The following is a 25,411-nucleotide window of genomic DNA, read 5'->3' as shown; positions in this document are numbered from 1 at the left end:
AAAAAAAAAAAAAAAAAAATCTTTTTTTTCTGTTAAATATAGAAAGACGAGAATATTTATTCCGTGAAAAAACTGTAGAAATAATGAGGTGAAAGCTGAATCAGAAACAGTTAAAAAAAAAAAACAATTAACTAACGCAACACTCTTGTCTGCAGTAGTACCAAAAATATTCCAGTGAAATTGAACTTGAAAGGTTGCGAGCCACCGGAAGTCTTCTGTTTGTTTTTCTAGTGCCAGCTGCTATCACCTGCACCAGAAATACACCAGCGCAGTTGTCTATACATCTTGTGCCAAACCATGTTATGCAGACGGGGAAGTGAAATGAAACCATGAGCCTGAATTCTATAAATACACTAGCATCGCCACACGAGAGGTTTCTTTTTTGTTTCGTTAGCCTGTTCGACGAAAGTTCGGGAATACAGTGAAATATATGTACACCTTACCTTAAAGTTATCATGAACTGTAACATTGTAAATTGAGTAAAGTTCATATTGAACTATATGATATTCGATCTTACGATTAAGATTTGGTTCCACCCAAACTTGCCAGATTTAAACGTACTGTTCGAAGGGCGTGTCTCATTGCTTTCACCCTATGAAACAATGAAACTCTCGAGCGATAGAGCGGGCAAGAATGTCAAATAACAACAGTTCTAGAATGTTGTTGTTAAGTGCTAAGTTACACAATGAGTTGTCTGTGTTCTGCCCACCACGGGTATCGAAACCCGACTTTTAGCGTTGTGAGCCAGCAGATTTGCCGACGAGCCACTGGGGGGGAGGGGCAGAATGGTGTTATTCAGTGTAAAACAAAAAAAAAACAACTAGTTATAGGAAGTAGAACTTTAGATAAAACGATATATTTGTAAGATAAATAACAGTATAACGTCCACTGGTTATCAAACACATAAACGTTTTACGTTAGTAAAATAATAAAACTCACAAAATGTTTGGTGACAGAGTCATCTAAAGTTCTCTCTTGTTCGTCGTGATTCTGTTGCCAGGTCTGGTGATAATAATCGGTATGACACACTGTAGCAAGCTCTCCACTTTATAATTGTAACATTTTCGTTAAGTAGGTTTAGGAAATGATATAAGAGGAGTGAATATCAAGACTGTTCTTAGATGGTCATGCAACACATCTATATGATATCGATATAGCATCCATCACGAGTTCTAGTGTTGATTAAATAGGCCTTATTGCAAGTGGATCGATGCAAACAGTGGCACTCACTTGATCACTTCTGAACATTTTATTTTCCCTAAAAATCCGCTAGTTGTACCTATTAGAAACTTTAATGTTAAAATATCCACAACCAACTAAAACGTTTCGTTAGAAACATGCTCGCCCTTTCAGCCGTGGGGGCGTTATAGTGTAACGGTCAATCCCAATATTCGTTGGTAAAAGAGTAGCCCAACAGTTGGCGGTGGGTGTTGATGACTAGCTACCTTCCCTCTAGTCTTTCACTGCTAAATTAAGGACGACTAGTGTAGTTAACTCTCGTGTAGCTTTGCGCGAAATTCAAAACAAATTAAACCAAATCGTTAGAAACTGCGTGACTTTACCATTTACCATAATTGCTTAACAAACGGGTATATGTGCAATGTTCTGGCTTGTAAAAACATATTCATATCAATTTTATTTTTGGTAAGTTTAACTGGCATGAAAAGTAAGTGTATTTCATATCATATACTAAAACTCCACAATATACTACGTTGTTTGTTGTTCTTGTTAAGCGCAAAGTTACACAATGGGCTTTCTGTGCTGTGCTCACTACGAGCGTCGAACCCTGGTATTTTAGCATTATTAGCTTTCAGACTTACCGTTGAGGCACTGTGAGGCCCGCAATATACAAAATGTAACCATCTTAGAAATGTTTGTATGGAGTGCACGCACGTCTGTTTCCAAAGAATTGATACTTTAGTGCATAAAAAAAAAGAAGGGGATCTTTTCAATAAGTGTTTGTTTACTGCAGTTTATTATATACTAAATCAAAATCAACCGTCAGCTCAAACATTCTCAAGGAAGTAGCTCAGAAATATTTAAAACTATTAATTAAAACAAAGTTACGTTCCTTGAAGACCAATGTATATTGTAATTTGAGAGACCCTTTATATAATACGCCATCATCATTCATAGATCATTTATACTCTAGGGATTAACTGTCAGAATAGATAATATATTTACATATCTTTATCTCTGAGGAGGTAAGAGAAAGAGAGAGAGAGAGATGTTAATTTGAATTGTAAGTAACAGCGTAGACTTCTTGAAGAGTTTTAGCAAACATATAATGGTGGACAATACAAAACATTAAAGAGGTTTTCTGCTAAAACCTAACCACCAATAACTATGGAAGAAATGGTATTTGAGTGGTCCAAGAACACAGTCACTTAATCCCAAAACATAAAAAATATTACGGGCATTAAAAACAAAAACAAAACTTCTGCCCCAGAGTTCACGCTAGTGTTAAATCCAGACCATCTCTCCTTATTATTTCAAATTCTACAATTTTGTCCCAGAGTTCACTCTAGTGTTGAATCCAGACCTTCTTTACGGGGTGGGGGAGATTTCAAATTCGACAAAATGGAAAATACTGTATTTCAGGAAGGGTTTCCACAGGGTAAAATCTCCCCCTGTTCACCCCCTGAATTCAACACTGGTTCACACCTAAACAACACTGAGGGAATGTAGAGTTATTGGATTTCAAGAGGCAATCAAACAACCCGTAAATTTTTGTGACATGCTATGGAATATCGGAAGGAATATTTCATCAATAAGTTCTATGATCACATACTGATCAGATACTTTCTTTAAAAGAGTGAAAAGGACTTACACTCTAAATAACAGTTACGTATTAGGATTCTATCATTATCATTCAGCCTACTGTGAGGCTATAGACGTAATGAAGCTTCTAAGTTTGGACGAAACAAATCCTTCTCTTGTGGTATGGTAAGTTTCACCAATATTTCCATCATTACTGTATTATATATAAATATATGTATTGTATATCCACCATGAATATAATGCAATAAAACATTTACTGAACGGAAAAAATGAAAAGCTAGAATCGTGCTTTAAAAACCTCGTTACACAGGTTTATTCGACTGTAGTAATAACAGCGTGCGGGGTTAGACCCTCCCACGAACCCTGTGTACGACTTATAACGCTACAACCCGTTCGTCTTTCCAATAATTTGTTTTATCATAACTTATAATGTGTGACTGAGCGAATAAAGTAAAGGCCCAGTTAAGTTTTTGACTTTGATGCCTGTAGCAGGCAGAAGACACAGGCGGGTAACATTTCCCACGTTAATAGAAACCGTTTCGTTTAGGGACTTATCTAAGTCTTAGAAATAATAAAAAATACACAAAACAATGTTGTTTGGAACGGCTAATCCCACTCTTCTAGCAAAATATCGTGTGTAAAAGTTTAATGTGTTAAATATTCTATCTCGTTTTTATCCTGTAATAATAAAAAAAGCTAATAATATAGTATCTTAATGGTGAGCTAAAACCAACAGTTTAGATTTAAGTGTTTTTCTGTTTTTGTTTTAAAAAGAGCAGTAAATGTTTTGAATATCTCGTATGATTTCATAAATATTAAGTAGTATTCGTGTGAAACAAGTTTATTTTGAATTTATGCAAAAAGCTACACAATAGGCTATCTGTGCTCTGCCCACCACGGGTATCGAAACCCGGTTTCTAGCAGACATACCCCTGTGCCACTGGGGGGAGGGGCAGGTGAGACAAACACGTACGTTTATGTCGAAATTATCGATATTCATGTTATTATTATTATTTTTTTGATTGAATATACATAAGAAATTACGTTTGAAAAACTGGTTGCGTGTTATTCTGTTGACAACCACAGCTGTTTTTTTTTGTTTTTTTATGGCAAACCGAAAAGCTGAACAGCTTCCGTATGGTACTAGAATTGATTTTTATGGTTTGTAAAGGTGTTCGCTACTGCTTTTTTTTTGTCTTGTGCAGAAATCTAGCAGTAACATTTAGTTGGAAAGAAATTATGCCGAGAGATTTCAGTCTTTCAGATACTTTGTAAAATAAACCTATTCCTATAAGTAACTTCCTGATCCAAGCTCATCTATACGAATTATGCTCACGTAAAATTAAGCTGTCAATTCCTACAAGTAACTTCCTGATCCAAGCTCATCTATTCGAATTATGCTCACGTAAAATTAAGCTGTCAATTCCTACAAATAACTTCCTGATCCAAGCTCATCTATTCGAATTATGCTCACGTAAAATTAAGCTGTCAATTCCTACAAGTAACTTCCTGATCCAAGCTCATCTATACGAATTATGCTCACGTAAAATTAAGCTGTCAATTCCTACAAATAACTTCCTGATCCAAGTTCATCTATACGAATTATGCTCACGTTAAATTAAGCTATTAATTGCTCAAGTAACTTCCTGATCCAAGCTCATCTATACGAATTATGCTCACGTAAAATTAAGCTGTCAATTCCTACAAGTATGCTTCCTGGTCCAAGCTCATCTATACGAATTATGCTCACGTACAATTAAGCTGTCAATTCCTACCAGTGACTTCCTCTTCCAAGCTCATCTATACGAATTATGCTCACGTAAAATTAAGCTATCAACTACAGAGTGAAAAATAGCAGACTAAAAATAATCAAGCAGACAGACGCTTATTTATTTTAAAACAAAGCCACATGGGGCTGTCTGATGTGTTCATCGTAAAGAATCGAACCCAGGATGTTAGCATTGTAACTCTGTAGACTTACCGCTCTCCCATCGGGGTGGGGTGGGGCATCAAACAGATGCTTCAGCAAAACTATAAGTTACAAAATGGACTAATCAGAGAGTAACGACTGAAAAACGAAAGAGGGGAAAAACATTCACGTGAGACAGTGAGCATAAAATAAATTATCATAACGTTATACAGGCAGGTTCAGACAGTTAGAACAAGCTAGATTAGGTTGTTGTCATTGTTATCGCTGTTGGTAGAGGTGGCGGGAACAGGGAAACACCATATAGCTCTTTCCTTGACTTATTTTTAACCTCCATTCTAACAATATTACGGAATAGACATGAATACATTATGCCGTGCTCTCCGAGGATACGATTTTATAGCCACGCCTTACCAATTTCCCGCCATGTATTAAGACTTGAATGAACATCCACAATACTAGGCAGGGTTGATAATACATATATATGTAGTGATACGTGAAAACATTTATTGTAACGATATAAGTATACATGCAGAAACTCCCAAGCTCAAACAGAAGCACTGTATATTTATCAGAATAATAGGAACCTCCTTTCTTGTCAGTAACAAAGCAATACTTTCGTATTGCACCTGTGGCAACGTTATAGCTTACTTGATCAGTGAAAATCCATTGCTGGAAATGTGGAATATTGCATCTGGTGTTTTTCTTCTTATAGATAACACTGACATGCAGTAACAAAGATTTATGGTCACGTATAATCCAGATACAAAAATAAAATAAAATCATAAGTTACCGTTTTTATACATTGAAACTGTTTTTGACATTGCTATTATTACTATTATTATATCTTATAGACCGTTACAACATAATAAAACAGGATTTTCACAGACGAGAATTTGAATTATTAGAGCAATAAACAAACTTTAGATTGCTCTCCACAACGTTTCCTCTGGACTGATGCTGTTTCTTATAATGCCCATTATATAAAGTACAATCTTTATGCAAATGACGGAGTCATCTGTTATCTAGCTTTTCTGTTTCCTAAGCAACGTGCTTTTAACTAAGAGATATAGAAGAATGATAGTTGCTGTATATATATATATATATATATGTATATGTTTGCACACGCCTTGTTGCTATGACAACTGTAAAAAGATGTTGCCCTCAACAAATGCAGTTTCTATGGTTCATGCATGCACATATGAAACATAAAAGCATGTCAACAGGATATGAGCCGTGTAGGTTGCTACAATTTATATTTTACTGTCTCATTGTTCCTCTACAATAAACCACAAACATCTGTGTTACGATGAGGAGAGAACAATAGTCTCACAACATACCTTACAAACCTATATATATCCGATTGTATTTACAAAAGATCATACTGAAATCTTTATTGCAATAGAGGGCGCGTTGAAGAGATTTTGATGTATTTTAATTTAATGTAATTTAAAGTTAAATTCTGAAGCAGATAAGAACATCCGATAAGATGTTCGAAATCGTTATTTTACGAATTTAATAACTCAAGTGTATTAGTTTGATTTTTAAAGTTATAATGAAAATAAAAACATTTTGCAAACGAAGAACCTCACAATAACAAGTGAAAATTATCATCACAAGAGAATAAAATAATCTTGAGCAGGACTTTGAAACACTCTTTCAATCAAGCGTTGTGGAATATTAGCTCATTACATGATCTAATTTGTAGATTCTTAAATAAATTATTACTAATATACTTTATCTCTTATAAGTATATCTTGTTAATAAACAAAAGAAGATTTTCCAACGTTTTTTCTTATTACTCAGAGTTAGAACTCAAATAAGAAGTGGTTACATATTTAAATATTTCATATTTCTTTTAGCGTAAAGCTACACAATGGGTTGTCTGCTATCTGTCCGCCTCAAAGAATCTAACTCCAGATTTTGGCTTTGTAAGTAGTTTCGTTAGTTTCAATATGGTTTCGTATGCTAGAAATGCACAATGCTTACAATTAATGTATTGTTTCGTTAGTTTCAAGATGGTTTGGTGTGCTAGTATTGTACAATGCTTACAATTAATGTATAGTTTCGTTAGTTTCAATACGGTTTGGTGTGCTAGAAATGCACAATGCTTACAATTAATATATTGTTTACTTAGTTTCAAGACGGTTTGGTGTGCTAGTACTGTGCAATGCTTACAATTAATGTATTGTTCAGTTAGTTTCAAGACGGTTTGGTGTGCTAGTATTGTACAATGCTTACAATTAATATATTGTTTAGTTAGTTTCAAGAAGGTTTGGTGTGCTAGTATTGTACAATGCTTACAATTAATATATTGTTTAGTTAGTTTCAAGACGGTTTGGTGTGCTGGTATTGTACAATGCTTAGAATTAATGCATCGTTTCGTGTAGTTTTGTGTTGAACAACAAACAAACTGGTATATTAGTGACAAGTCTGAGAACGTATAACGCTAAAACTCTGATTTCGATACTCGCGAGGGAGCTCAACACCGATAGCCCATTGTGTAACTTTGCACTCAACAACAAACAAATCGGTAGCTAAGCAGCAAGTCTGAGAACTTATAACACTGAAAATCTAAATCTGCTTTCGATACACGTGGTGGACACAGCACAGGTAGCTCATTTTGTAGCTTTGCGCTTAACAACGAACAAACAACCAAACTTCCAGGAGGCTGAAGACGACTTTCAGTCTACTTTCAATACGAATTTCAAGAATGTGGCTACAAACGTAATTAGTTCCTCATAAAGCAGCTTACAAGCTTCATCATATATCCATCTTATGTACATTGTCCTTATGAAATTAAGCTTATGTTGTTTCTTGTTATTCCGACCATATGATCTAAGTTTTACCAAAATTTAAATATTTATGCTATTTCTAATAAACTATCGAATCACGAAGAACCATTCAATTTATATTAAATACTTTATTTTTTTTGTTGAATATCAGCCTCAAAGATGCAATTATAGACGCAATCAAACGTAATCGATCTTAATAAACTATATCAATGTGGTGGAGTTTTAAAACATTTGGAGAAAGAACAAACTGCTTGAAGTTACAATCTGGACTGCGATTGAGATATGGAGAATAATATATTTAGTACCGCTAATAAAGCTAATATTAAGGCATGAAAAAATATTTTATTCTTTGTTTTTCGTAAAAAAAATTATCTTTTATTGTTTAATAACATAAAGTTGTTTGATGACACAAAGTGATGAAAAGATATGTTTTTGTACTTTGTTTTTGTAAAAACTAAAATTATCTATTATTGTTTGATGACACAAAGTGATGAAAAGATATGTTTTTTGTACTTTGTTTTCGTAAAAACTAAAATTATCTTTTATTGTTTGATGACACAAAGTGATGAAAAGATATGTTTTGTACTTTGTTTTTGTAAAAACTAAAATTATCTATTATTGTTTGATGACACAAAGTAATGAAAAGATATGTTTTGTACTCTGTTTTTTGTAAAAACTAAAATTATCTTTTATTGTTTGATGACACAAAGTGATGAAAAGATATGTTTTGTACTCTGTTTTTTGTAAAAACTAAAATTATCTTTTATTGTTTGATGACACAAGGTAGTGAAAAAATATTTTTGTACTTTGTTTTTCGTGGTAAAATATATTTTATTGTTTAGTGACGCAAAGTGGCGAAAGGTTGCCAAGTTATCTTATTTTTCTGAACTAATGTTGCAAAGCAGGCAGCATCAATTTCTACGGACTGAATTTTCAACTATTCAAAGAACAAAACAAACTTTTTTGACTCAGTTGGTTAACGTTGATGTAAATGGACAAAGTACAGTAGTTTAATGTGATGGGATTCGTGATATATGGATTTTCAGGGTTACAGTTGATGATATTTCCTGGCATCAACGTCATTCTGGACCTTAGAAGTTTTATAAATCATCAAGTAATGTCTACATTCATGGTTATAGCAACTGCCATGAAACATTATTCTGGAAGAATCAAGATTAAGGCCTGTAAAACTCCTAGGAATAAAAAATCAGCAAATACCTCACAAAAGAACGTAAAACCAATCGCGCGAAACGCACGGCACTGACAGAGGAGTGATGGTATTCAGACCTTTTATGCAGTTAGTCGCGTTGGAAAATTAAATGGGTTTCCGCATAATCAAAGTTTACATGTTAAAATCTTATTTTTGCGTGATCAAAGCAGTAGTGGGAAAATAATTTGCATAGCGAGATAGATATTACAGTTTTTTTTGTGTGTGTAAATGATATGTAAAAAGTGTTACCATTTGATATTTATGCATAATTTTAAGCATCTGTACTTTTTTGATATTCGGATTCCTGACTAACATTTTTTTTAGGTTTGTTAAATGAGGTTTTATATAAATAAACTTGTAATGTTTCGTGTAACATTTAACAAAGCTCCCAACCTTTTTTCGATAAAGGATTTGACGAAATGTAACAGACCTGTTTTTCAGATTCCAGAAGAAAAGAATGTATAAGGGGAAAACCCAAATGACAAGGTAATTAAAAAAACAAAACAAAAAAACCAAGAAGTTTGGTTTGAATTTCGCGCAAAGCTACACGAGGGATATCTGCGCTAGCAGGCCCGGCATGGCCAGGTGGTTCGGGCGCTCGACTCGCAATCTGAGGGTCGCGGGTTCGAATCCCCGTCACACCAAACACGCTCGCCCTTTTAGGCGTGGGGCGTTATAATGTGACGGTCAATCCCACTATTCGTTGGTAAAAGAGTAGCCCAAGAGTCATCACCACCCACCGCCAACTCTTCGGCTACTCTTTTAGCAAAGAATAGTGGGATTGATATAATGCTCCCAAGGCTGAAAGGGCGAGCATGTTTGGTGGGACGGGTATTCGAACCCGCGACCTTCAGATTGCGAGCCCTAACCACCTGGCCATGCCAGGCATACAAACAAGAAGACATTTTTGAAAGACAAATTGAATAATCTATTAAATTTACCATAGTTATCTCCGTATCTGCCAAATGATATTGAAATATCGATATCACGGTATTGTAATTTCAAACCCTCGAAAGATTCATTGAATACGTTTTCAAGGATTTTCAGTAGTTGCTTCACTACAACTTTAGAATCAAATGTACATGAACATGAAATCAAATAACGTAACTCCAAGAATAGAAAAATCTATACAGATATTTGAATTGGCAAACCTCTATGTTTGATTTTACACTATAGCTCCACGTATCCCCCAGTGGTACGGCGGTATGTCTGCGGACTTACAGCGCTATAAACCGGGTTTCGATACACGTGGTGGGCAGAGCACAGATAGCCCATCGTGTAGCTTTGTGCTTAACTGCAAACAAAACTCCACGAATCTCAATTTTAGTGGTTTTATGATTTTAAATCGCCCTCTATATCGCTTTTTAACATATGTAATCTCATTCAGAAATAAGATAAAATAAATTAAAAATGTCCATTCGTTGTCATTAATCAAATAAAGTACTATAATTCTACGAAATATTCCAGATTTAAAAACTCAATTTTTTTTTAAGTTTCCTAACATAATTATGCAAAATAACGAATTACACAGAGAAACGAAGCATCTTAGCTTACACGAGGAAAACACACACTTGCATGAGGATCACAGTTTCAAGCTATATTAGCCTTTAGGTCGTTAATCCGACAAAATTTTACTGTATAATTTTTAAAGCATCGATAATAAATTAAAGCTATAATCTAATTGTAGGACATGTTAGCCTTAGGAGTTAGGAAAGGTTCGTATGTCATAACTCTATAAAAAACTCTACTGAAGTTTCGTAGCTATTGCAAACTGAAACGGGCTGTAATTAAATGTCACAAGACAGAATCCAAAGAATTTTTGCACTTTGTTTTAAAATAATTTCTGTAGCTAAAGTAGATGGCTAAGTAGACATAATCTTCACCGTAAGTCACCAAGTTTAATAATATAATGGCTTGAGCTTATAACCCAACAGAAACACAAATAATAAAAATCAGCTTTGGTAAGTCCATACTTTGTACTCATTTCAAGATCAAAAGTCGCTATTTTTTTTTAAGCTCAGTAACTTGTTATTTTGTGAAATTAACGCAGTTGTTCATCTTTTGAGGGTTATTTTCATGGTTATTGGATGGCTTAAAATTAACTTCCTCTTCTAAAGTGCAATAATTCATAAGTCTATAGTAATCATGTTAATGTTATTATTAACATTTAACAGTAGGTCTGAGCTGAAGTATAAGTGAACTAGAAACCTAGTAATCCTTTTGGCACTTCTTATTAATTTATTTTTCTGTATGAAACATATATTTCGTTAGCAAGACTTTATTTATTTAAACATGAACTCGAGACCTAACTAAGCCCAAAATCACAAAATTGTGGTGGTACATTTTCACATCATAAGGTTCGGTAGTATTAATTTTCACTTTTATATTGTCGTTTCGTTTATATTAGGGTCTAAAGAGTTCAAACCCCAACACAATAATTGAAACAAGTTTTGATACAACTTCTACAATGGCTGTCCAATTGATCTATTTTGACTTTTATTGGTGTAACTTTGGCCAGAATCTTAGAGATTTCAGCACAAACAATAAGTATCTGGTATCTGAATAAAAGCAGCAACTGACAAAGAAGGATATAACTTTTACACTATTCTTTAACAAAGAAGCAATAGGCGAGCTTCATGAACACCTGAATCACCATTTTCAAGATAGAAACAAGAGCAATCAGAGAGATTACATACCCTCGCCCCTCTGCTCCTTATCGAGATTACATGCGTTTATATTGGATAACGTCAAATTTCACTATCGAAAACACAATACACACTTCTCAGATCCAAAATGTGATGAGAAATCTCAACCTTAACGTGCCCATGAAATTTAGTACAAATCTGATCACAATTTACAAAGTTATTAACCCAAAACCGCAAAAATGTCCTATTTCCTCATTATAAGGAATGCTTCAAAGTGATCCAGGATCCGCACCAAATTTGGGGAGGACTGTCCCATACTGACTTCCTATCTTGCAAAAACTTTTCGTTTACGTCGGTCTATAACTTTGCGAGATACGCGAGCGGAAACACAGACAGACAGACACACGGACCTGATTTCAATACCCTCGCCCCCCACTACCACCTTCGGGGACAAGGATAAAAATCAATAGCTTTTACTTTCAAGGCAGAAAATAATTTCATTTTATTACTACTAGTTTTCTTTGTGTTTGTTTTTATAAACTCTCTGTATACTTTTTTTTTCATTGAAGAAAGTTTTTTTTTTCAATGAATATCCCATCGTGCTAACATCGACTGTAACTATTGGTGTTGAAACAACTTTTCACATTGCAGTTATGAGTTATAGGAAATATAGGATCTTCATCCAATGTTTCCCGTGTTTCTAGGAAATAAATATAAAAGTGATCCAGTTTTGGCCAGAAGCCCCCCAGTGGCACAGCGGTATGTCTGCGGACTTACGACGCTAGAATCCGGGTTTCGATACCCGTGGTGGGCAGAGCACAGATAGCCCTTGTGTAGCTTTGTACATAATTAAAAACAAAAAAACTTGGCCAGAAAATGAAAATTTTGGGTCAAAGGAAGGATAAGACACGTAACTCTCCAGTGAAAAAAAAGTTATTGACATTTCGTCTTCACTTTGAATTTATGGTAGACTTACGGTAAAGTTAAAAAGTATTTCGCATTAGAATTAAAATTAATCTTCTTTAATCTGTATATCGTATGCAAACCTATGAAATATGTATGCTTTACTGGAACTTCTATTCTTAAACAAAACATTTTGATTGAGAAGCCATTACATCGTAACGTCCCTTGAAAAGTTTGCTAGGTTAGCCTAAACATTTATAATCCCGTATACTAAACATTCCTAAACAAGCCGGTATAAAAGTCCGTGCACAGTCAGAACCAATACATTTGCATCTTGCTGACTTGCACCATGTCTAACATCAATATTTAAAAGTCTGTGCACATTCGCATCTTGCTGACTTACACCCTGCCAAACATCAATATTTAAAAGTCCGTACACTTTCAGCACTGACACATTTGCATCGTGCTGACTTGCACCCTGCCAAACATCAATATTTAAAAGTCCGTGCACATTCAGCATCAATACATTTGCATCGTGCTGACTTGCACCCTGTCTAACATCCATATTTAATGAGCTCATTGCATGATCTTGATGCCTCTGGTAGTGTTGTCCACAGGAGTTACCATTTCCAAAGTTTTTGATGTTACCATGCTGTGACTGACCCCATAAGTGTCCACGTTGGTACACAGATAGACAAATATATATCTTGTTAGGTTCAACTAGGGCAGCCTGTGTTGCAGGAATCGCTTCAACAGAATTGTCCTGTACCGTCATAGATTAGCACAACAAATATGTAAGTCAATAACAACCAATTACATCTGGTGACTCTACCAATGTAAGTGAAGGAATAGTGGGATCTGATAAGGCTTTCCAGGATCTCATGCAGTTTTCTGACCTTGGCCGTTGGAGAAAGATACGGTGTAAAATTCAATAAAAGCATAGGAAATGGATAAAGCTTTACATCTATAAGTACCAAGGTTATAAGCAGTAGCTTTACATTTGTATGTATTTAAGTTGTAAGCAGTATCATGAAGGTTTAATGCACGTTTACCGTATTTACTACTTTTACAATAACATTCTTAATTTTTGTCCATGGCTGCTAGACTGCAATTAAATAACCTTCAGTATTCAAGTACATTGCGAAAAAAGTTACACACACAATAGATTCAATAATATAACGGTGAAAAACACATTAAACTGCAGAGGTGTTACTTTCCTCTTGTTCAGTCCTTTCTGGATTTCAAATTAGAGGCGTGTAAAAATAACAGTTTTTTGTGATTTTTATCACCATTTTTAGGCTTTTTATCTATCCACCATAAAAATGTACACAAAAATTATGATAATGGAGGAAGAATGGTGAATTCAGAAACAAATATTAGTTTTTTAGAAGAGACCCACTTAACTTGAGAACAGTATGAAGTTTTGGAACAGCTATTTGTGGGTTAATAGATTTACTTCTATACAACGTTTCGTCTCTAGCAGTGAGAAATGATCACGTACAACATTTAGGCTAAAAGTGTATTCAAATAGCAAATACATCCAATCAAATTATTTCACTGAATGTATCTGCAATTTGAATATACTTCTGTACAACGTTTCGTCTCTAGCAGTAAGAAATGATCACGTGTAACATTTAAGCTAAAAGTGCATTCAAATAGCAAGCACATCCAATCAAATTATTTCACTGAATGTATCTGCAATTTGAAAATATTTGTATCTTAATTGTTTTACGTGATCGTATCTCACTGTTAGAGACGAAACGTTGTATAGAAATAAATCTATTGTTCCACAGATAGCTGTTTCATAATAATAATAATAATTCTGGATCGTAGTCATCAATTTTATATAACCTGCATTAATGATACTTCATGGGATCTTCTGTCTACAGTCTTCTTTGTAAGGAATACCAAAGATTTATGTTCTTCTGTGAAGAGTTTGAATTAAGATACTGTTTCATTTGCGAGGCATAGAAGGAAGGGTGCTGCTCGTTAAAATTCACGTATAGAAAGGTGAAACCTTATATTACTTACGTAAAGAAATGAAGCAACTTGAAGAGAGCTGGGTCTGTCCGATAACACCGACGACAGTGAGGAGAAAGAGCAGCAGTCGAGTTTTTACCCCATCCCCCCACCCCCCAAGAAAACTGGCAATTGCGAGTTTTCAATTTTGTTGTCATGGAAGATAAATGTTCTCCGTTCTGAGCTTCGGTCGTTAAATTTTAAGTTATTGTGAGCATCTCGTTGATGGATTGAAAAGTCTACTAACCGGAGACGTTTTGTGGGTGATTTCGTCTATATGAAACACTCAACCAGCATCTTTGGTATGAATCAATCTTTCCCGGTTTCTCTGTATAATATGAAAATATGACGTGATATGATCATTGCTGTTCTAAATCTTAACCCTTTTTTTCCACATCGACACACGTCATGAGATGTTGAAATAAGGACATTTTTAGGCGTATGAAATTTGCTCTTTATTAAAAAAAAAAGAATAAAAAAATATTTTCTAAGGAAAACTGAAACAAGCCGGAAATTAATTTTCTTCAAATGATTAACACGGACGCGTTCAATAACTGCGTTCATATTAATTTCTATATAGTGAAATATGAGAGGAAATATCGAATTAAAACGCCTATACTTACGCATATATGTTCATCATGTTATTTAAAAAAATCTTTCGAATTAAATATATTCACTTCTAGTGCAGCGCATATTTGAAAGCCGTAGAACAAGCAATGGATACATGTTGAAATTTCAAGAGTTATATTGATTACAGAGCAAGAAATTTGAAACGAAATGTAAAGTATTTTTACAGTATCATTCATAAGAAGTATGTCTTATCAATTCTGTACATGTATAAGAATTATTAATAAAAATCGCTGTTATCATTTGTCATATGTTTAATAAAAGTCATTATACAATGTCTCCCTCCCCCAGTGGCACAGCGGCATGTCTGCGGACTTAGAACGCTAGAAACCGGGTTTCGATACCCGTGGTGGGCAGAGCACAGATAGCCCATTGTGTAGCTTTTTGCTTAACTAGAAACAAACAAATATTATGCAATTAGATAAGTTATGAAAGCAAGATGACTTGAAAACTAGATTATGGTTTGTTTATTTTGGTTTGAATTTCGTGCAGTGTGATAGACAAAAGGGAAGCCAGCTAGTCAATGCCACCCACCGCCAACGCATGAGCTACTCTTTTACCAACGAAAAGTTGGATTAACCGTTACATAATTACGCCTCCCATGGCTGAAAGGGTGAGCATATTCGGTTAGAGGGATTCCAGCCCGCGACCACAAATTGTGAATCGATCGCCATAACCACCAGGTCATGCCCAGACCTTTTGGTTGTTTAAAAGACAGTAATATAAAATTTTAAAGCATAAAAAATAAAAACAGCAAAAAAAAAGTTTCCATGCGTATATACATAATACACTTTAACATGCACGCCCAGCAGTAACAACAAAGCTTTTTACACGTTATGTGATTAATTATGATAAAGAATATTTACAGTAAATTTATTACTTAGCTGTTATTTTTTCCCTATACCTAAAAACTTTTACATCCTGTTGTAGTATCATTTTCGTCATCTTAAATACTCCCCTCAGAGGTAAGTTTATTAAAAGCAACGACAACAACAAGTACATTATAAAATAGTTAAAATGTAATAATAATGAATTTTTTTGAGTTAAACAATCAATCCTTTGCTGAGTCCGGGCTGGTTTTTAATTTTGTTTGTTTGAAGTTATGCACTACACAATGGGCTATCTGTGCTTTGCCCCCGACGGGTATCGAAACGCGGTTTCTAGCGTTGTAAGTCCGCAGACATGCCGCTGTGCCAATGAGTGGGGGATATTTTTAAATTTGTAAGCACTATCTAATTTAATACTAATTTCTCTTTTTCGGATTTCAACATTTTTGTAAAAATAATTAAAACATCTTAGTGAGAATACAGAACTACACACCTATTTGCGTAAAGAATAGGGCAACTTAGAGACAAATATTAGTAACTAACTAATAATATTTCGGCTTATAATGTTTACGATTTTAACGAGTTTCGATAAATTAACGTTTCGTTTGTTTACTGTTAAACCAAAAGCTCCACAAATAGCTCATTAAAACCGGAATATGCCTGGTACGACTTTCAACCTGCGGGTTGGGGGGGGGGGGGTGAATCCCACCACGAAACATACTCAGTCTTTTAGCTGTGATGGTGTTATAATGTAATGATGAATTTCAATTTTCTTTGGTAAAGGATAGCTTCGTCTCTTAATTTTATCACTTTTAAATTAGGGACAGCTAGCGCAGATAGCCCTCAAGTAGCTTTACGCGAAATTCAACAAACAAATAGATCCGAAAACACGATTCTGATTATTATTAATATGCATTATATAGCTTTATGTATCCTAATTGCTAAATCTATATCTTACTACGATGATTCAATATAAGAACCTAAATTTCAGACTAAATAGAACTAGTGAATTCACAGTTAAGTAAAACATCATACATAATTACCGCATTAAAAGGTTTCACCTTTGATATATCCGATGGAAATATTCCTATACGTCTACTTTCATTCTATTAGAGTTAACTTATTATGTTGGGCATACCAACATTTACTATTCAAGTTACCATGTATATCAGTGGTTCTCAAAGTGTTGTCTGGGGGGCAACTGGTAGCGTCATTTTTCCCATTAATTCTGATGAGATGTGGTGTATGACCAGTAGGTGGTCCGCAGGACGTGACCGGTAGGTGGTCCGAGGGGTATTTTTCCCCCACCGAAGTGGTCCTCAGACGAAAAAGTTTAAGAGCCTGTGGTGTACATCATCCAGTGCAATCGTACTGTAGCAAATGAACTGTAAAACGTTATTTTTTTTCAATTTACGCCCAATTTTCTCTGAATTTGTCATTCCAAGGATAAAAGCAAATAACAATAGCTTATGCATCTTATGCGGATCGACACTAGAACAGTTAAATTAGTCAGCTCTATCAAAGCCAATAACTGTAACTTTATGTAAGAAATTTTCCATCGTAATATTGAACTACCTTATTGCACATTTTCATTCCAAAGTGAATTGCTAGCTTTCACTATTTTTAAAGCAAAATATTAGCAGACATTTTTTTTTTCAAATTTTTTCAAAGCATCAGATGATAACTATTCTTTAATAAGCAGGTTTTAGTATGCTTTATATGTATTCTCAACGCTTTTTTTCCGTGGGCACGGGAGATTTATATCTACCACGTAGCTTAAGCCTTTCGTTGTAGTTTGTTTGATCGTTGAATTCGTGCAAAGCAACTCGAGGGATATCTGCGATAGGAGTCCTCAATTTTGAAGTGATATACTAGAGGCAAGGCTAGTCAACCCCCCCAATTCACGAGCTTTTCTTTACGAACGTATAGTGGGATTGACTGTGACACTATAACGTCCATAAGTCTGAATGGTCGAGCATGATCGATGGCAGATTGCGAGTCGAGCGCCACCAGATCATGTCAGGCTTCTCTCGTAGTAGGCCTTGTTATCGGTAGAAGTTGGTCACCAAATGAACTATGTTGCCTGATGGCACGTATAATTGATTTTAGAAGTCACAAAAAGCTCGATAACTTGAGCGTTTTCAGAAGGTAGACCGTTCTTCTACAGGTTCGATCTAAGATATAACAAACAATTTTTTTTGTTCAGGGTTGAACTGGGTGTTCGTTACTCACAAATGCTATATATGTTGTTGTTGATTTTTTATGTTACATTTGTATATGCAGTAGATATGCTTTAAAGGAGAATCGGGAAACAACAAAAATGATATTTTATCTCTTTGATCGAAATAAAATTTTCGGCCAGTGAAAGCAAGGACTTGGAATGTTACATGACAACTAGAAACTTGTTTTCTTCCACCAATTTAAAAAATGTTCTATTACTGTAATCACATGTCTGAAGAAATAGAGATGGTACTATTTGGTGGCAGTACTAGAGACATTTCTCCTGGCGGCAGTCACGAATGTAAACTTGAGGGCATAGCAACTCAACGTCCTTCGCTATGACATATTCACTGGTATCCTGTGTTGCATGCAGGTTTTAAACAAGTATACCACCCAGAAAGTTTTTTTATTACTCAAAATTACATGGAACACAGGGAAGCAGCTTCGAGATATACTAGACGCGAAATGTGAAAGTAAACTATACATGTTATACAAAAGCGTGAAATACAGGGAAGCAGCTTTGAGATTTACTAGACGCGAAATGTGAAAGTAAACTATACAAGTTATACAAAAGCGTGAAATACAGGGAAGCAGCTTCGAGATCTACTAGACGCGAAATGTGAAAGTAAACTATACAAGTTATACAAAAGCATAAAACACAGGGAAGCAGCTTCGAGATATACTAAACGCGAAATGTGAAAGTAAACTATACAAGTTATATAAAAGCATAAAACACGGGGAAGCAGCTTCAAGATATACTAAAAGCGAAATGTGAAAGTAAACTATACAAGTTATATAAAAGCATTCTTGGAAAATTAACAACATTTGTTTTTAGCCCCATATAACGAAATACATACAATCTCTCACTGAAGAACAGGAAGAAACTTAAGGCCAATTCGTGTTTTACTCTAAGATAGTTTCATTCACAAAGTAAATATTAGCGATCATGTGTGATAATGAGTGATTAAGGTGGAAGATATTAGTAAACTAATGTTTTTACACACACACGTTTTATGTATGTATAATTACATAAATTAGAACTAGTTGCAGTAATATTGAAACTATATGCAAAAATACACATATTACGACTTCGTAATGACAAATAAACAGAAGTAGCTCCAGCTTTCTAACTAGGGATAACATTGTTTTATTTGAAAGTTTAAACTTTCCTAAGCAAGAACATAATGCAATACGTTTTTCTTGGAAGAAAATTAGCCCCTTTGTTGTTCTGTAGATATCAAATAGATGTAACTGCAGATAAGCACATTATCTGAACTGTTATGAGTCTACTAAACAGTAACATAAAAGCTTCAGAGTCACACAGCTTACAAGTTTACTTAAAATAAAAACTTTTATCAGCAGATCTCTTCAAGTGAACTTAGAGTAATTGGGTTATTTTTTTCCTTTTGTTATTTTTAGCTTTTATCTAAGCGCTGCTTATGTAACACTGGCACGGAGCTCGTGCTCAATTTCGCCATTTGTGATCAAATGTTCAAACATCGTGATAAAAAAGTACCATGGAGCAAAAAAGTATTTGTTGAAAACAAAATCGAGGGTTCACAAATTTAAAACATTGAGTTGTGAGGCTATATTTGCTCGAAACATGTTTAGCCCCTATTAAAAAAAAATAAAAAATAATGGAACATAGAAAGTAATAAGGAATCTTTTTCTTTCAAATAAATACATAAGAAAAAACTTGTAACGACAGGTCCTTACTCTATCGAATGTGAGACACAGCAGAATCATAAACTAAGGAAATAAATAAAATAGAAGACATGGGTTGTCGAATATTGCGAGGAGATGAATAAATAGGAGACGTGGGTTGTCGAATATTGCGAGGAGATGAATGAATAGAAGACGTGGGTTGTCGAATATTGCGAGGAGATGAATAAATAGGAGACGTGGGTTGTCGAATATTGCGAGGAGATTAATAGATAGGAGACGTGGGTTGTCGAATATTGCGAGGAGATGAATAAATAGGAGACGTGGGTTGTCGAATATTGCGAGGAGATGAATAAATAGGAGACGTGGGTTGTCGAATATTGCGAGGAGATGAATGAATAGAAGACGTGGGTTGTCGAATATTGCGAGGAGATGAATGAATAGAAGACGTGGGTTGTCGAATATCGCGAGGAGATGAATAAATAGAAGACATTGGTTGTCGAATATCGCGAGGAGATGAATAAAGAGGAGACGTAGGTTGTCGAATATTGCGAGGAGATGAATAAATAGGAGACGTGGGTTGTCGAATATCGCGATTTACGATGAATAAATGAAATTAGTATTAAATTAATATTTGGGTATCAATGACAATATAAGGATGCTTGTATTGATTTATTAAAGGTTCAAATTTAGGAAATTACGCTTTCAATTGTAAAAGCGTAGCATATCATTCCAATGTTATTGTCTGCACTATTAAAACATCCATCTATAGATTTTTCTCTTCATCTCTTGTTTATTAGCATCGTTTATAGTTTCTGATGTTTAACTATACCTGCTGTTAGCCACGCCTCCGCAGATTGACACAGAGTATGGCGAACAGAGGGCTCGAGAATCAAACCTAACTTTGGTGTTCACCATTTCTACTGGAAAACATAGCCTAACATTTGACGTAACATCGGAGATCAGACAAGAAAGTTATCTTAAACTCATAGAAAAAATGGCGTTTGTAATATAAAACTGCCATTTTAATATATCCTACTTGTTAATTTTTTGCTGTTGGAAGACGTAAAGGTACTCGGTTCATGGTATAAACTCATTATATTTCCTGTAGTTGGAAGCCAGGGAATTACTGAGTTAAATTTTACGATCTCGTTATATTTCCTTTAGTTTGAAAACAATGAGATACTGAGTTGATATTACGAACTCTTAATATTTATTTTAGTTTGAAGACAATAAGACACTGGATTAATATTATGAACTCGTTATATTCCCTATAGTTTGAGTACAATAAGATATTAAGTTGATATTATTAACTCATTACATTCCCTTTAGTTTTAAAGCAGTAAGACACTGGGTCGATATCATGTACTCGTTACATTTCCTTTAGTTTTAAAACAGTAAGACACTGGGTCGATATCATGTACTCGTTACATTTCCTTTAGTTTTAAAGCAGTAAGACAATGGGTCGATATCATGTACTCGTTACATTTCCTTTAGTTTTAAAACAGTAAGACACTGGGTCGATATCATGTACTCGTTACATTTCCTATAGTTTTAAAGCAGTAAGACACTGGGTCGATATTATTAACTCATTACATTTCCTATAGTTTAAAGCAGTAAGACACTGGGTCGATATCATGTACTCGTTACATTTCCTATAGTTTTAAAGCAGTAAGACACTGGGTCGATATCATGTACTCGTTACATTTCCTTTAGTTTTAAAACAGTAAGACACTGGGTCGATATCATGTACTCGTTACATTTCCTCAATGAGTTGATTTATAAACTCGTTACATTTCCTATAGTTTTAAGACAGGAATACAATGAGTTGATTTATGAACTCGTTACATTTCCTATAGTTTTAAGACAGGAATACAATGAGTTGATTTATTAACTCGTACATTTCTTTTAATTTGAAGACTACAAGATACTGGGTGGTGCGAATTTTGGCAGGATATGTGAACAAGATCATCACCTCACCTGAAAGGTGCCAACCATAAACGGTATCAGCACGAACTGCAGAAACAATCAGGAGCCATAGAGAATGTGTGAACACGGAACGTGACCTTCTAAAGGATTGAAACCACGCACGTGCATGACTTGGAACAAGCTAAGTTCCACTCAAAATTGGAGTGCAAGCGTATTTCAAAACACGTATTGAGAACATTAGCACAAGAACTATTGTACACGTCATTCAAACTTCAATCAATCGATGCCAAAAATTATAAGTATGCCATATATTTCATGTAGTTTTATTCAGAAGATATTACTAACCAAAATATAAGAGTGATTCAATTCAGTCTAACAATGGTGCAGTTTTAAATAAATAACTTATAAATATGAACAAACTAGTCATTATATAGTACCGATTGTTATTAGATATACATTCTACGCTCTTTGATGATAATTATAAAGGTCTAATCAGATAACTGTGCTTAAAATTGTAAATATATATATTCGCCTATGATAATATGATGCAAGTATCCGTTCAATGCAAGGGGGTGACATAAGTATAAGAGGGGGGAGGCGTCAGATCTGTATGCTGACTTCCAAAGTCACTCTCCGGTGGGCCCTAAGGGTGTATACATTCCAGATTTGGTGATAATCGTCTTAGCGGACAAACTCACAAACTTGTGTCAAATAATGGTTGAGATATATTACGGACAAACACACAAACTTCTGTCAAATAATGGTTGAGATATATTACGGACAAACTCACAAACTTTTGTCAGATAATGGTTGATATATATATTACGGACAAACTCACAAACTTTTGTCAACTAATGGTTTAGATATATTACGGACAAACTCACAAACTTTTGTCAACTAATGGTTTAGATATATTACGGACAAACTCACAAACTTTTGTCAGATAATGGTTGAGATATATTACGGACAAACTCACAAACTTTTGTCAACTAATAGTTTAGATAAATAACTCCAGGAACTATATAATGTAAGTACGAATAATAATAGAAGATACGTTTGGTTATTTTCGAGCAAAACCACATTGGGCTATCTGCTGTGTCCACCTTTGTGGAATCGAACCCCGGATTTTAACGTTGTAAGTAGGTAAACGTACCGCTGTGCCACCAGAGGAACAGAAGAAATATGTATATGTGTATCCTAGAAAGCAAATTTGATCATATTCTTAGAACCACTTAATTAAACAAAATACTTGAAGCTCATTATTTTCCTGTCGTAGGTTTCAAATAAATTCTCGTTAAATCTTTCTCTTTGTCGTTATCTCTGTGTTTCAAACGCTATGAAATTATGTTTCTTTGCTATAATAGCTTTTGTTTCTGTTTTCCAAAACAACCTCATTATGAAGAAGTAATGTTTTTATCTGGTTTAATGCAGTAATACTTTATGTCCTTAAACACTGCATTAACAAATTCTAGCAAATTGGACCAATAAACCAACTTATTTGTCGATTGCCATCATTAAAGATTTAGAAAAAAAAATGTATATACGTTTTTAGTATAAGTATAGAAAACTGACTATTTGAAATCTGTATTACGCCCAGAATATTGTTACCAGAAGTAAGTGTATATATATTTTTACATCAGGTCTTCAAATGATCGTACAAGACTGTCCGTTTCAGTTATAGATTTCTAGCTTGATGTGAACGTCTCACTCTCCAATATCATTTTACTACTTGTACCTCGGCCAGGTAAAGGAAACTTGATTGATATATCTAGCTGGAAAGCTGACACAACAAAACTAGGTTAATGGAAAGCCAATAAACTGACATTTTGTTTTTCATCAGTGATAATGTGGTAGGTTTAGTATTTCTTTTATCTAGTTCTAACAGAGACTGGTAGTGGAAACATAATTTTGGAAATACATTTTTTTCTGACTATATAAATCCTATTCATTGTTCGTAGTCACAAAGTCTAACAGTCTTAAACTTTTTTTAGTGCTGAAAAGGCACAAGAAGTAGGCATTTTCTTCGTTATAAATTCAAACATAGTTTTTGTATATCATCTCATATATATTTTTTCAAAACTTCTAAGGAATTTCATTGTTTTAATATACTACAAGTACAAATGTTTGTTTTCGAAGCAAACATATAGAAATGTGTAGTAAACTTACCACAATGTTACAAGAAATGTTTTTATGAACATGAGGTCAGTTAAGTTATAGGCACAACTACACCATATGACATTATGATGATAAAGTCAGTTAAGCAATAGGCATAAATATATCTACATCTTTCTGTAAGTTCACTGTACTTTTCCATCTAACTTCTTTTCGGTTCTCAGAATTTCCGTTGAGCCACTAGGGGGCACTCCCATTCAACTGAACACTGACTTATCCATTAGTTTCTGTAATAAATGGCCAAGTAGTAAAAAAACAAAAACAAAACTATTGGTGTAATTACTTTGACGTGGCATTTCATCTTTCTACCCATAGTTCACAGACATACGGTTCCAGGAGTATTCTTCCCAGAGCCAACGTCATAAATTCATCCTTTATTAATAAGTTACACAATAATACCAAATGTGCAAATGGTCAAAACACAAGACAACAGATTTTTAATATGATGTAATTTCCAGATGTTTAAATTAAATTAATTATTTGTAAGCAAAGGTGTCTATGATTTTACTAAGCCTACAAACAAGGTGCTACAGAAAGACTAACTTTCTTTTCTTGACACAAGATGAATGCTTTAGCAATATTAAAATTTTATTTTAGAAATGTTAAGAATATCTTGTAACTTTAAGTCCAATACAATCCGAACTACTTAATCCCTCTTCCATCTTGATGAGCACACACTAGAAATGGAGGATTTGACACGGACTAAAATTGGGTAGCTCATGCTTAAAGACATAAATTCATTTTATAGAGAGAAATTATGGGACGTTCATCTCGTTTCCTAGAAAGAACCTCGATATATGGGCAAAGAAGGCTTTTGTAAGTGAGGCACGCACTTAACGTAAGATATCGTTAGTAATATTTTTACAAGATGTCCATCGCTATGTTCAATGTTGGGTGAAGCCTACAGAATATTATCATGCCAAGAAACTAAGGAAGCCTCGACATTAATGCATGAGAACGCTCGCAGCTGAAAGTGGATCATTCATAAACCTGTCAAGATTATCCACGTAACCAGTGCACAATGAGCCACTCAAAAAAATGTATCTTACTCATTTGAGACACAGTAAAATCACTTAACAGTTAAATTTAAACTTTACTTCTAGTCCTTTTCAATTACGGATTAAATTAATCATTTTCGAAATTACAGAGTCCACAAATATACATGAAAAAAAAACATGTTTGCATGCTCGTCGTCGGATAAGTATAGGGTTTAGTCTGTATACTTATAGTTATTAATATTGTAATTGCTATTTCCTAGAAGTTTATTTCATAAGAAAATATAAATTATTTTCGAATGAAAATTCAATAACATAAATCTGAAAAATTGCGAAATTGAAACACATCAGCTTTCATTTGCACTTTAAACACTTTGTGGGCTAATAAACCAGAACGTAAGTGTGTTGGCTGATGCGTAATCTTTGTGTTTAATATTATACACTTTACATACACATAATAATATTAGTAAACTAAGACGTTTCTTTGCATAAATTAAAAGTCTAACACTGCATAAAAACTATTTTCAAAATTATCTCGGTTGAAGAACGATTTGTTACTACCTGAATGGTTGAAATCTGAACTCATCATAAAAACATTACTTCGCAAAACAACAATTTATTTGATTTAACAGAATTTTGAATCGAAAATCGGTCATTATATTTGTTGCTGCAAACCACAAAATTTTACGCGTTTGTATC

The sequence above is a fragment of the Limulus polyphemus genome, unplaced genomic scaffold, assembly GCF_000517525.1.
Source record: "Limulus polyphemus unplaced genomic scaffold, Limulus_polyphemus-2.1.2 Scaffold565, whole genome shotgun sequence".
Taxonomy (NCBI): Eukaryota; Metazoa; Arthropoda; class Merostomata; order Xiphosura; family Limulidae; genus Limulus; species Limulus polyphemus.
Note: the sequence above shows the minus strand (reverse complement) of the source record.